Source organism: Littorina saxatilis, linkage group LG16 (assembly GCF_037325665.1).
Source record: "Littorina saxatilis isolate snail1 linkage group LG16, US_GU_Lsax_2.0, whole genome shotgun sequence".
NCBI lineage: Eukaryota > Metazoa > Mollusca > Gastropoda > Littorinimorpha > Littorinidae > Littorina > Littorina saxatilis.
In genome coordinates, this window is record NC_090260.1 from 44,986,062 (window position 1) to 45,000,843 (window position 14,782).

The following is a 14,782-nucleotide window of genomic DNA, read 5'->3' on the forward strand; positions in this document are numbered from 1 at the left end:
AATCCAGTTTCATTCCAGGTCTTTATTTAACTTTAACAGCCTGCTACAAGTGTACTTTCAATGATTAAATCATAACAACAGTGTTCTAGTCTGATACAGTATTGAAAACTGCATGTAACTGTTGCATGTACGTAACTTTACACAAAGCAGAACATTTGACTCACAATGTTAAAAAAGTAACATATTTAAGTAAAATAAACAAACAAAAAGTCTTCAAATATGTTAAGCCTTATCTTTATATTTAATTGTAAGAAGAAAAAGTTCATTTTTCCAATTTCTGAATTATGTTATAATGCACCATGCATTTACAACATCAGGCGTTCCTAATTTCAAGGTAAAATGACTAAGTAAATGTACTGTATTAAAGGCTCCTACATTGTCAAGGTATGAAATACTTCAGTTAAAGTATTAATTAAGGTTAAAGTATCCCAACAATTGTTTTACTCGTTTTAATGTATAAAATAGAAAACCTAGCAATACATGCATGTAACATAACACTGTGACCTATCCTTTTTCTTACCCATTTTTCACCAGAAAAAGAAATCCATCCAGAATTAAATGTTCTACAAGTAAATACATAGATATAAACATATTTCACATCCAAAAATGTGAGTCCAAGTGATAAAGGGAAAGAATAAATAACAAGAAAAGATGTATGCAAGTAACTTTACACCAACTAGTGCTATTTGAAGGTGAAATAATTGTTATACAGCCTCTTAATCACTTAAATCGTACTAGTAATTGAAGAAAACATTCTCTTAATATTGAATGACCTATTGAGTGCTTAAGACAGTGAAATAATTGAATTTAAGTGGATTCAGAGCCAGTTTTAGGCAACAAACAAAATATCCCGAATAAGGGAAAGGCAAACATATCCATTCAACTTTTGTTATTACTTCAGCTACACCTTAGTAATCAAAAGAGAAATACTCAAACAAAACAGCAAATGTTAGACAAAACATTGGGCAACAACCAAAAATGTCCTACCAACCAAACTTTGCTACCAACCAGCCTTTCCTATAGATCTTTCAGATTGTAACTAGACAACAGCACAACATGAACTCAAAAACAAACATGAAGCTGCTAACCACAGATGTGGCACTGACAGATGGAATAGAAGAGCCTCTGCATACATGAAAATCAATGACAGTTTTGAAATATTAACAAAACAGCGTTCCACCCACTCGTATTATTTTTTATTGTTTTTTTTTATTATGGAGGGAATGCATCTAGGCTGGTTGACCTCATGCTAAACAAATACATGACAACAGTACAGCTTCAGAAATCTTAGTGCATGGGAACAAAGGGCCACACATAGAAGTCTGTTTGCTTTCACGCTGTTTCTTCAGGAAATGTACTTCTGCACCATCACCAATGAGGGCTTGAATCTGCAACACAAAATAACAAGAAATTCCGAGGTGATATTCAAAGCGTACCAGTTCCACATAACTAATCTCATGAAAATCATCAATTTGATTGAATTAAACATAAATTACCATGCATGTTAATATATTCGTGTACATTTAAACAAAAACTAGTATCATCGGTACTGAAACAAACAAAAAAAAATAAATCCCCAGTGCCTCAATTCTCACAATTTCTTCCTGAATGTATTGAAGTCCTTGTACTCTTACCCCTGGAAATGCAGGTCACAGTATTGTCAGCTGAGTCCACACCACTCTGTTCTGCAAACTTCACTGGATGTTGTCTCAGTTGATAGTGTCCAGGGAAGGAAGAAAATTTAAAAAAAATTAAATGCTGGACCGATGAAACAAACTTTTTTGTGTCCTGAAATAGCATTCCTAATGCTGTTGATCATGTGTGTGTTATGTTACATTGTGATTCAAACACATACTGTTAAAACTCATCCTAATACATAATTATTCACTCTTAGTCTGAAAACACTCACCTTCTTTGTGAATTTTTGTTTTTACCGAGTAAAGTTACATTCAAGCAATAGATTAAGTGGGTTTTTGTTTGTTTGTTGACCTGCATTAAACCATATCTTGGTTGTTAAGCAGCCTTAAAAAAAAAAGCATCCACAGAAAAGAAAGAAAAGATAATAAACTATGTTGACGGCAATTTTTACTCATACATGTAACTTAACACCGAATAATCCCTTAGTCTATGATTATGTTTGTGTTATGTGACATTCAAACACATGTTTAAAAAAAATGCTTGTACTAAATGATCCACTCTTTGAACATTATAGTGTGCAATTAGTGTGCACAAAAATGTGAAATTCTTCAAGATACGTTTCAAAGTAACTTTACACAAAACCTATGGTGTCATGTTACATGCAAACACCTTTAATCTATTTTGAAGCATTAAACAGTTTGAAAAGCAGTCACCTTTCAAAGTGGGATTGAACCAGTCAATGAAATCCTGAGTTCATCTTAGCAATGCCATTTGAAAATGTCAGTATGACTGCAGGTACATAACATGCATTTGTCGTGTTAAGTTACTTGCATGCACGTTTTTACTGCATGTAACATAATGCACAATTATAATTCAAATGTTACCATGAAGCAAACAATTCATTTGTATTAAAAAGCTCCTATTCAATAGATTTTGCTATACCAAACTTGTGTGATGAAAAATACATGAGTGTAACTTAACACCACTCTTTATTGAGTAAAGTTACATACAAACACATATATCACTAAAACATCCCTTGTGCAGGCGAAAACACAAACTGAAGTTAAAGATCGCCATTCAAAACGCATCATCTTGAAAAATCAGACAGGTACTTGCAGATTCAGTTTCCATCAACAAGGTGATAGTTAGCATGTAACTTTACACGGGCATGTTGTCACTGTGATTGCGTTAGGTTACGTACGAACAGAACATTCAAACTTGGGTTTAAGATCGTACCAGGGCCATCCACATTCATCGAGAATGCAAATGTTCAGATTATTGCATATTTGTTTTCCTTTAAAATTTCCCCGATCTAAAATTAATGCAGCACTTGCTTGTACGTAACGTTAACGATATGTACTTTCGTGTTAAGTTACAATCACGCGTCAAGATGGTAAAAAAATGGTAAGTCGTAACAATTTTTTTTAATCCTTCGAGATCTCACAACACTACGTCCAAAATTGGTCTTCTCGCTAAAAAACATGTAAAAATCATTCTCCTAAAGCAAACATATTCACGCATGTAACATTAAAAACAGTAACACCAAAAGTAAGCATGGTCACTCACAAACATGTGCTCATAACAAATCAACAAACATTTTCCACAATTCCAAATGCAACTAAGATAACCCCTGCTAACACTGTTTTCTCGTTCATGCCGTTGTTCATAAAAATGATAATGTATTTTGGTCACTTTACTTGCATTTCATGTCTTTCACTGACAAAACTGCATGAACGTAACCATAAACAGCAAAACTTACCTCATGCTTTTTCGCCACAATGATCCATCAATGCTTCGACCAAAACAGCATGTAACCAGCTCTTTTGTAAACAATATTCAAAATGGCCGCCGCTTACGCAAAATCTCGTTCACGTCCTAGTGAGGGATCGTTTTTTGTTGCATGCGCGTAACATAACATTTACGCGGTTTTCAATTATTTTTCCCTTGGACTGCTATGTAGAGTGGAATCAAGAAACCGCTTAAAGTCCTATGCCGAAATGAAGGCAGCGACAGAAGCTTTAAAATCATGCTGTTTCCCACCCACGCGAGACTTCCAACTTGTTATTAAAATGAAGACGAACTCGGTACGAAAAACTAACGCGACGGTTACGCGCAAGCAGCCGTCCTTTGAACGCAATTATACACATCGCCGGTCATTCGTTCGTCCTGACAGTAAACCTGCATTGAACTGTTTTGTCTTTCATGACATGATATGATTGATTCAGTTTCAAATTGTCTCTGGTAAAGCGAACATGCAGCTTCAAAGTGTAGTGTGTGAATTGTGTCACGTTTCGCGTTTCGCCGACAACCGACTTTTTCGAACTAATCCACAGATATATAACTCAACAGACACAGATTTGAACACAAGAAGACATGCATATTGAAATCAACTTATTTTGAACAGATTAGAACAGGTTTGATTGAGGTGCATGTAGAATGGTTGCCTTTACAAGGCTAGTTTTGTGACCAACTCGTGATACAGGCACTCGACGCTCTGTTGTACTCTTGACCATTTGTACAGTTCATCGGAGTTTATTCCGTAACTTCAAAGGGATCTAAAATGACTTGTTATGATTACAAGTGCAGGTTCTACAAATTTGGAGACTTAAATGCTTCCGAATTATGAGCTATGAATTTAACACGCTAAAGTTCAAGATTACCTAATTCATCATTTTCATGTTCCATTTACTCATCAAAATTAAATTTCATTGTTAAAATGTGGATATCATCATCCAAGTTGATTCCAACCGGTATTTGAATTAGGAGTTAACATTTTGTGCTTTTTTTTTTAGAAGGCAGGGGTGTTGCCAGACATTTTCATGTTGGGACATTGTCATTTGGCCGAAACTGTCAGAAAGCTTCAGGACATCTTGGAAAATGTTCGGCTATTATTTTGGCTCATACAAAGTCACCGCAACATTGTCATTGAAGAACAAGACTCAAGAGGGGAACACCAATACATACAATCATTGTCTTATGAACACAGATTACAGGGGCGGAGCAGTTAAGCCAGAGGGGGGTGGGGCGGGGGTGGTACAACCTGGGGTCCAGGGTCCCGTTGGGGGGTCTGGGGGGCAAAACTCCCCTGAAGCTGAAGAATGTTAGCTATTTTATAAACAATTTGTGGCTTATCCTTGATTTTAAACAAGGGTAAAAAGAGAAACAGAATCCGTTAGTCGCCTCTTACGACATGCTGGGGAGCATTGGGTAAATTCTTTCCTAACCCGCGGGGGGTATAAACCCATTTTTGAAGAAAAATAAAAATGTACCGACAATGGCAAGGCTCGAACCGGCGACCTCGTGATCTCTAGCGCATTTCACTAATGACTAAGCTAAGAAGGCAAGGCTGGAACCGGCGACCTCATGATCTCTAGCGCATTTCACTAACGACTAAGCTAAGAAGGCTGGAACCGGCGACCTCATGATCTCTAGCGCATTTCACTAACGACTAAGCTAAGAAGGCAAGGCTGGAACCGGTGACCTCATGATCTCTAGCGCATTTCACTAACGACTAAGCTAAGAAGGCAAGGCTGGAACCGGCGACCTCATGATCTCTAGCGCATTTCACTAACGACTAAGCTAAGAAGGCAAGGCTGGAACCGGCAACCTCATGATCTCTAGCACCCCCCGCGGGTTAGGGGGAGTCCCATATTGGTTGGGACGAGAAAGAATTTACCCGATGCTACATAGCATGTCGTAAGAGGCGACTAACGGTTCTGTTTCTCCTTTTACCCTTGTTAAGTGTTTCTTGTATAGAATATAGTCAATGTTTGTTAAGATTTTAGTCAAGCAGTATGTAAGAAATGTTAAGTCCTTTGTACTGGAAACTTGCATTCTCTCAGTAAGGTCATATATTGTACTACGTTGCAAGCCCCTGGAGCAATTTTTTGATTAGTGCTTTTGTGAACAAGAAACAATTAACAAGTGGCTCTATCCCATCTCCACCCAAAACAACACTAATTAAGTAGGGTCTTAGGAAGGAAGATTTTTGGCAAAAACTGTACGTAATGGTCGAGCACAGTCTGTGGAATTTGATCCAGATAGTTTAGATATGCCGTGCTCTTCCAGTCACCCCATAACTTGATGACTTCGCGAGGAATTCCCACAGACAAAGCGAACGTCGCAGCACCACGCCGGAAACTATGGCTAGAGTATCCAGGCCCGGCCAAGGCTTTCAGTTTCACCCTGGCGTTGAAAGTTGATCCTTTGAGCAGAATAGCTTGCGCGTCTGGCTGAGCTTGTTCATCGAACCAGAACACATTCACTACAGCAGTCACAGGGTCAAGAGGGTGTGGTGCTAATTTCGGTAAAGTGATGCTGAGAATGTTCTCATGGAATAGGCTGCTTGCCATGGGGATTTGACCTTGACCTTTCAGCGACGCCATTCATTGTACACATATCAAAGTACGCTTGGGACATACACAAACAAAAAACAGGGGTGGGACTCTTCCGCGAATGGTAAGGCGTCCGCCCCGTGATCGGGAGGTCGTGGGTTCGAACCCCGGCCGGGTCATACCTAAGACTTTAAAATTGGCAATCTAGTGGCTGCTCCGCCTGGCGTCTGGCATTATGGGGTTAGTGCTAGGACTGGTTGGTCCGGTGTCAGAATCCGTCGCGATATAACCTTGAATGGTTGAAAACGACGTTAAACACCAAATAAAGAAAGAAAGAAGGGTGTCAGAATAATGTGACTGGGTGAGACATGAAGCCTGTGCTGCGACTTCTGTCTTGTGTGTGGCGCACGTTATATGTCGTGACTGGGTGAGACATGAAGCCTGTGCTGCGACTTCTGTCTTGTGTGTGGCGCACGTTATATGTCGAAGCAGCACCGCCCTGATATGGCCCTTCGTGGTCGGCTAGGCGTTAAGCAAACAAACAAACAAACGTTATATGTCAAAGCAGCACCGCCCTGATATGGCCCTTCGTGGTCGGCTGGGCGTTAAGCAAACAAACAAACAAACTCTTCCGCGAATCCGCGGATTTCCGTGGACAAAACTTACGAAATCCGCTGGAGTAATCTATTTGTCCGCGTCAAATGATATTTAACGATTTTATTCTCAAACGGCATTTATTTCTCAAACAGTTCGGAATTGTATTTGGTACACAGTCTTTGCCTTTGCCTTTTCCGGTTTGCGAAACAAAATGGCGCACCGCAAAGACATTGTCGAACGAAGCAAATGTTCAACATTGGATGAAAGTTTGAAAAACAAGCGGAGATGGGATTGGACAGGGGAGAAGGTTGATAAAGAACTTATTGGAGAATTCATCACAGTATCTATAACTTGTTGACTGAATAATATGGAGAGAAGTGAAGATGGAACAGAACACTGGAGGCTTGAGAGTTAAATTGTGCTGACTGAAAACTCCTGATAACTAACAGTAAGTTTGAGCTTCAGTGCATTAGGGCGTCACTTAGATCATACTATTGCCAGTATTGGATTATGGATACATGGTTCATTACGTATATATGCACCATTACAATGTTACCCTTGTTGTGTGAAAGTGGTTTGTTTCTGTTTGGTTGAGGTTTTTTTTTGGGGGGGGGGGAGCGAGAAGAATGTTTTTTTTACCTGATCCAAACAAGTACGATTTTACTTTCAGAATGCACCAGATTGCACAGATTTTAATGTACCATTAAAAAAAAATCGAACCCCCCAAGAAAAAAGTAATTTCCTCTTTTTTTCATCACAAGAGAGTCCAACCCCTGAAAAAACATACAGTAACACACACAAAAACGGTTGCTGCACGGCAGTTTGGAACACACTTTGTGACCCAGAAGTGGTTGTATGCCATGTAAATTATGTACATTATTTGCCAATCCTCGACACTCCGAAAAGAGATAGCGGAAGTCAATACATCATATTGGTTTTTCATTGGCTACTTCCTAATGGCTAGTTAGGGGGCATTTCATTGTCGGAGTGTATACAGACCTAGCAATCCTGTAAACACTCGGAGTGCGCATAGCTTTTGCCTTATTTCACCTTTTTATCGCTGATTTCTGCATACAATGATTACTTTGCTGAGGGGCGCGTGCCATGTTTGTAGTTTGTGAAAACAAAACACTTTTGAAAGACAAGACCACGACTTTTTTCACTTGAAAAATTGAAAATGGCTGTTCAGATGTTCCTGTGGCGGCTGTGCTATTTTGGTGGTTGTGATGTCGTGTGGGAAGAATTACCATAACGACCAGCTGCCATAGATTTATTTTTGGTACTGCAAGTGCAAACAGAACCATTGCACCATTTCATCCTCGTTTTTTTTCAAATACATGTACATGTACCCCATGTTTTGTTCTTTTTCTACAGTAATGCTGTGAACAGTGGGGAACCATCAAGGCCTTCATTAGTGACCAGACAGGTACATGCAGAAGCTTCTCACTGCAGCATGGAGGAAGGAGACACAGCAATTCTGTCTGACATCAAGATAGAGATTGATGTCGCAGAAGAGACACCGCAGTACTGGCACATGACGGAACCAGAGCCATACGGTAAGGTTAACCAAACCTCTCTAACACTAAAACAACAAATGCAACATCCTCAATATACAATGTGCCTTGCTGAACAAATGCTAGCTTTTAATTGTTAAAGTGACATCTTTTAGGTGTGTTACTGTTAGTGTTAACAAAACCTATGTAAAGAGAATTTTTTCTTGCAGACAAAATAGTTTACGGTAAGTGAAGCTTTGTATACAGCAGTACATCGATGAGAAAAAAATCTGCCTTTTTGTGCAGCTCATTGTAAACTTAACATCGATAAGGCAGTTTATGTTGAAACATACGATCGACTGAATTATAAGTGAATAGGCCAATAATTCCCCTGCCATATTCAACAAACAGATTGCTTTTGTAAGACGTAGTGGCTATACAGTAGAACTGATTGCTTTTATAAGACGTAGTGGATATGTTACAGGCATTAAGTGAAACCAGGCATTACGCGTAATGCCTGAAATGTTCAGGCATTACGCGTAATGCCTGTGACCACTAGGCATTACACGTAATGCCTAAAAATACCAGGCATTACACATAATGCCTGAAATTTGTCTCTCAAAATTACGCTTATTGCCTGAAGCAATTCAGGCAATACACACAAGATAAAAGCCTATTGCACTGAACAGTTATCCATTACCTCTTGGATGACGGTGAGAACATTTGTTAAGGACAAAGTGTTGACAAAATGTCATGGTGTGAATATAGTAACTTGACATTCGATCAAGTGAGCTTTGAAATGATTGCACATTTTATTTTGCGATTATGAGTGATGGTTCGCAATGCAAAATAATGTATTTCTGCCATAGTGTTCACCACAGTTTGAATTTCACGTACTTGTGAGTGCATGTCACAATGGAAAGCCGAGGTCCAATATTTCCAGTCGAGTTTTCACCAGTTGCTTATTCGTCACCATGGAGGATAATGAAAAAGAACAATTGTTTACTCGACGTTTGTTTGAACATTATGAAAAGGACGGCAGAAAGTTGCTCCTGAAAGCTGTGTACTTCAGAACAATCGAAGAAGTAAAAGCTGCCTTCCAGAAAACGACAAAGTCACGTCATGAGTATCATCTCTTGGGAAAGTAAGTGATGTGTGGTGTTTGTCAAAAACAGATTTGAGTGTTGGTATTCAGCTCTGCGTCTATCGTAAAACAATACTGAAACCGGGTTATCTCCAATGTTGTCTCTGATAGAGTAGTTGACACATAATTATAATGTCAAAGGGAGGATATGCTGGTAGCATGGATGAGCGAGAACAAGACTACGAACTGGACTGCTGGTATCAAATTTGTCCCGTTTAGAAAGAACACGAGTCACCACGCCGGTATAGGCAGATCGCCATTTAAAGCAATGTTTGGCACGGAAGCCAAGATCGGTCTGAGATCAACAACGTTGCCCGATAGACTTGATCGAAACGGAGGAAGAATTACAAAAGGCATTATTGTAACCAAATGAAGACATCGACATGCCCCAAGCTGAAAGTCAGACGCCTGGGCCGTCTTTTGGTGCAATGCCCCAAGCTGAAAGTCAGACGCCTGGACCGTCTTTTGGTGCAATGCCCCAAGCTGAAAGTCAGACGCCTGGACCGTCTTTTGGTGCAATGCCCCAAGCTGAAAGTCGGACGCCTGGACCGTCTTTTGGTGCAATGCCCCAAGCTGAAAGTCAGACGCCTGGACCGTCTTTTGGTGCAATGCCCCAAGCTGAAAGTCGGACGCCTGGACCGTCTTTTGGTGCAATGCAACAACAACAAATCAACAACCAACAACAAACCACCACCCACCAACCAACCACGACCCACCACGACCAACTACCATACAACCAACCACGACCCACCACCAACCACCAACAAACCACCCACGAACCACCAACAAACATCAACAGAAACCTCACCAACGACAATTGCAGAGATGTTTCAGGCATTATATACGTTTAGGCATTACCTGTAGTGCCTGGTCACAGGCCTGAAAATTTCAGGCATTACACGTAATGCCTGGTTTCACTTAATGCCTGTAACAGGTTTCAGGCATTACGTGTAATGCCTGACAATGATTTTCAGGCATTACACGTAATGCCTGGTATTTTTAGGCATTACGTGTAATGCCTAGTGGTCACAGGCATTACGCGTAATGCCTGAACATTTTAGGCATTATGCGTAATGCCTGGTTTCACTTAATGCCTGTAACAGATATACAGTGGAACAGATTGCTTTTACGAGGTATGATCCAAACAAAATGATCAAACCCCGATTATACAAGTCTCAGGCCACTGATCATCATTTGAAAGGCCAAACATTTAACTCCTTTCACCTATATTTCCTTCCAAGAAAACTCTCCCTACTATTCCCTGCAGATTTCCAATTCTTTTCTTGTTGTCTTATTTCTATCTGACTGGATCCATCACCTTTATTTCACTTACCAAAAGTCTTCTTTTCCACATCCTTATTTCTCTGCACCCCGCATGTCGTAAGAGGCGACTAACGGATTATGTTTCTCCTTTTACCCTTGTTTAGTGGTTCTTGTATAGAATATAGTCAATGTTTGTAAAGATTTTAGTCAAGCAGTATGTATGTACTGGAAACTTGCATTCTCCCAGTAAGGTCATATATTGTACTACGTTGCAAGCCCCTGGAGCAATTTTTTGATTAGTGCTTTTGTGAACAAGAAACACTTAACAAGTGGCTCTATCCCATCTGCCCCCTTTCCCCTATCCCATCTCCCCCCTTTCCCTCGTCGCGATATAACCTTCGTGGTTGAAAACGACGTTAAACACCAAATAAAGAAAGAAAGAAAGAATGATCTTCCGCTTCAAAAGCTTGCCGCAAAATGGGTGCCTCATTAGCTGACAGGGGAACGGAAGGAGCATCAGGGTCCTCTCGCACGCGATCTGCTCAACCGTTGTGAACCCAGTAGACCCAAATTTGTTATTACTGCAATCACTGATTATGAGACTTTGGTTTCCTTCTACTTTAGTGCCAGAAAACACAGAAACAAAGCGTGTCTAGACCAAAATGACGAGATGCATCAAATTTGTAAGCGACGTTTTCAAAGCAGAAACAGGGCTATTCGCTGTATTTTTCGACCATGAAGGTCCCGTTGCTGTCAATTTTGTTATTGCTACAAACAGCCAGTCATTGTCACATACTATGCAGAAACCAGTTTCAAAGTCAATAGCAACAACCCAAACAAACTGAATAAAATAAAAACACGGGGAGACTTTTTTTGTTTTATTTTACGCCTCAGTTGCATGCAGGTGTACATGGTATAGTACCTTGTAAACGCCCACCCCCCAGTTTTGACCAGTGGAGTAGACAAGGAAAATAAATAAAGATTATTCAGTCTGCTGTTCTTGTTGTTTTTCAATTGTTTCCTTTCCTTAGACATGTTTCGGGGATTGGACAGAAACAGGTTTCTAGAGTGGCCAGAGAATCGCAATACATCCTGGTTTGCCCAAAGCGGCCTGAACGTTCAATGACCGAGTGTACTATGGAAACAAATTTCCTGATCAAATCTAGAGAATACTCAGTGTCTGTCTCCATTTAGAAGGTGGGGGAGGTGAATACTGTGGTTAGGGAGGGTATGTATGGTTTCTTGACGTGCTTCGCGATAATTTGGACAATCTAATAGGAAGTGTTTTACGGTTTCGGACGGAAATCCGCAGTCATAAGATGCATATGTAGCAACGTGACGTCTCACTAGATCGTTATTAAGATCACTTATATATAGCCTTAGCTCACAGTGAATTGTTTGTGATATGCTGGCGATCTCCAGAATACCAAAAACACGGCGGACTTAAATCGTTTTTTGACAAAAAATGGTTGAATTCACTCAGGGACTCACTAAGGTTTATGTAGTTTGGTAAAGAATTCCAGAGTTGTGTTGAAGATGGGAGAAATGAGTTTCTGTATAATTCAGTGTTAAACGATGGAACTTTCCTATCTAAAGGTCTGCGCTGGCGATATGGGTTATTAGTTGATATTAATGGTGGCAATATCGCAAGTAAGTAGTTTGGCACCTTACGGTGTACAATCTTGTGAAATAAGATCAATTTTTGACGTTTACGCCTCTCTAAAAGTGAAATAAAGCCTGACTCGTCGTACAGTTGTTGATGGCTTGTACTGCGGACTTCTCCAACAATGGTCTTCATCTTCAAAGCTTCATCTTTAGCGGGAAGTGATGTCTGAAGAGGTTGATTCACGGGTGTGTGTCAGTGTGTGTGTGTGTGTGTGTCACGGTGTGTGTGAGAGAGAGAAAGAGAGAGGGGGGGGAGTTTTGTGCAATCATGTAACGCATCTTTTGAACACTTCTATGGCAAATGACCAAAATATCGTTTTTCCATGCCAAGTGTACCCCCCGCGGGTTAGGGGGAGTCCCATATTGGTTGGGACTAGAAAGAATTTACCCGATGCTACCCAGCATGTCGTAAGAGGCGACTAACGGTTCTGTTTCTATTCTTCTTTTGTCTTATTTCTGCCTTACCAGTCCTTTCACCTATATTTCCTTCCAAGAAAACACTCCCTACTATTCCCTGCAGTTTTCCAATTCTTTTCTTGTTGTCTTATTTCTACCTGACTGGATCCATCACCTTTATTTCACTTACCAAAAGTCTTCTTTTCCACATCCTTATTTCTCTGCACCCCGCATGTCGTATGAGGCGACTAACGGATTCTGTTTCTCCTTTAACCCTTGTTAAGTGGTTCTTGTATAGAATATAGTCAATGTTTGTAAAGATTTTAGTCAAGCAGTATGTAAGAAATGTTTAGTCCTTTGTACTGGAAACTTGCATTCTCCCAGTAAGGTCATATATTGTGCTACGTTGCAAGCCCCTGGAGCAATTTTTTGATTAGTGCTTTTGTGAACAAGAAACACTTAACAAGTGGCTCTATCCCATCTCCCCCCTTTCCCCTATCCCATCTTCCCCCTTTCCCTCGTCGCGATATAACCTTCGTGGTTGAAAACGACGTTAAACACCAAATAAAGAAAGAAAGAAAGAATGCCAAGTGTCACATGATAATCAACCGTTTGGTTTCGGCGTTCGATGAAGCAGACGATTGTTTCTGTAGTGATGCAACCATATATATTACGGTCTCCTTCCGGCAGCAGTCTCAAAATTTCGACTTGTTTTGACCTTAGAACGATGTCTTTATCATAACTGTGAAGAACAGAACGGAGATCACTGTCGAAGTCGGCCAATCTGCAATCATTTTCGTCTTGCGAACACAAATCTCAAATTTAGATCAGTCAGCTCGCAAAAAACACATATGGGAGATACTGATGTGGTTGCAATTTTTGTAAAAGGCACTAAATTTGACCCTGTTAATCCCTTACACACTCCCAAAAAATGAACACACGCAAACCCGAGTTCACACGCAAGACTTGCAATTCACTTGCATGACATAAAAAAAGAAGAAAAACCAGCTGGTAAATACTCATCATCTCTTTTGTATTCATAAAACACATCTGATTTAGCATTAATAAATACATACAACTACTGTAAAACGCACCCACACAACTACTACTGTCCTGACCAGAAAAAATCACAGTCCAGTCTCACCTGATCACTTTAAGCTTAAATTTTATCTATAACACAGTCACACCCACACAACTACTACTGTCCACCAGGAAAAATCACAGTCCAGTCTCACCAGATCACTTTAAGCTTTAATGTATAACACAGTCACACCCACACAACTACTTTGTACTACTGTTCACCAGGAAAAATCACAGTCCAGTCTCTCCAGATCACTTTAAGCTTAAATGTATAACACAGTCACACCCACACAACTACTTTGTACTACGTACTGTTCACCAGGAAAAATCACAGTCCAGTCTCACTAGATCACTTCAAGCATGACACTTGTTGTAGGTAGCAGTAGCTGACTTTGCCGTGGCAAGCAGATTGACTGTGGTAATGGTTTCATGGCATTGGCTTGCGTCACATCTTCTTCCGTTGGAAGGCGACTGTCTCGTTTCTGGAAATGTTGGTTCACAGACTTGAACTGTTTCGAACGAATCAATGATTGTTTGTGTACCGCCGTTTCAAAATGCTGCTTCAAGTCGTAGTGACCAGAAGCAGCAACTTTCACTTTGATGTGCGAGCCTTTCCCTTGTCCGATGATCGCACGACACCAAAGTACGTTTTCTCCCACTCCGACATGTGCTGACCATGTCCGGCTTTCTTTCTTTTCTTCACTGGCCTCTCCATCTTCAGTTGTAGCACGAAAAGTGACGCGAATCGTTGTCTGTCGCTGAAGTAAGTTGTGAAAACAAAGACCAAATCTCGCGACACGAAAGTAGCGGATTGGGCCACAACGCCCTCTATGATACCTTCTGCGCATGCGCACAAGCTCAGTTACAGTCTTTCTCTGTAAGTTGTTGTCGTCTGCTAAACAGAACCGAATCTGATGATCGGTTTCGAATCTTTGTTCGGGTTTTGAATTTTCCCGTACAATTCCCGTACAATTTGGTTTACCCGTACAGCTAGGCGTTCTACGCCGTACACACCAAAATTTGAGTAAATCCCGTACAAAATACGGGAAAACCGTACAGGCTGACAGGTATGAGCAAGGTAATATATTGTACTACGTTGCAAGCCCCTGGAGCAATTTTTTGATTAGTGCTTTTGTGAACAAGAAACAATTAACAAGTGGCTCTATCCCATC

The 14,782-nt window shown here is 40.4% G+C and overlaps 1 long non-coding RNA gene across 1 annotated transcript; it reads right to left on the bottom strand.

The window, feature by feature from the left end:
* Positions 1-1,232: 1,232 nt before the first annotated feature.
* On the bottom strand, positions 1,233-3,672 carry LOC138949764 (uncharacterized). Its single transcript, XR_011450424.1, has 2 exons — positions 1,635-3,672; positions 1,233-1,388 (listed from the first exon to the last, which is right to left on the bottom strand). It is a non-coding gene; the product is annotated as an uncharacterized lncRNA (long non-coding RNA).
* Between the last annotated feature and the right edge of the window lie 11,110 nt (positions 3,673-14,782).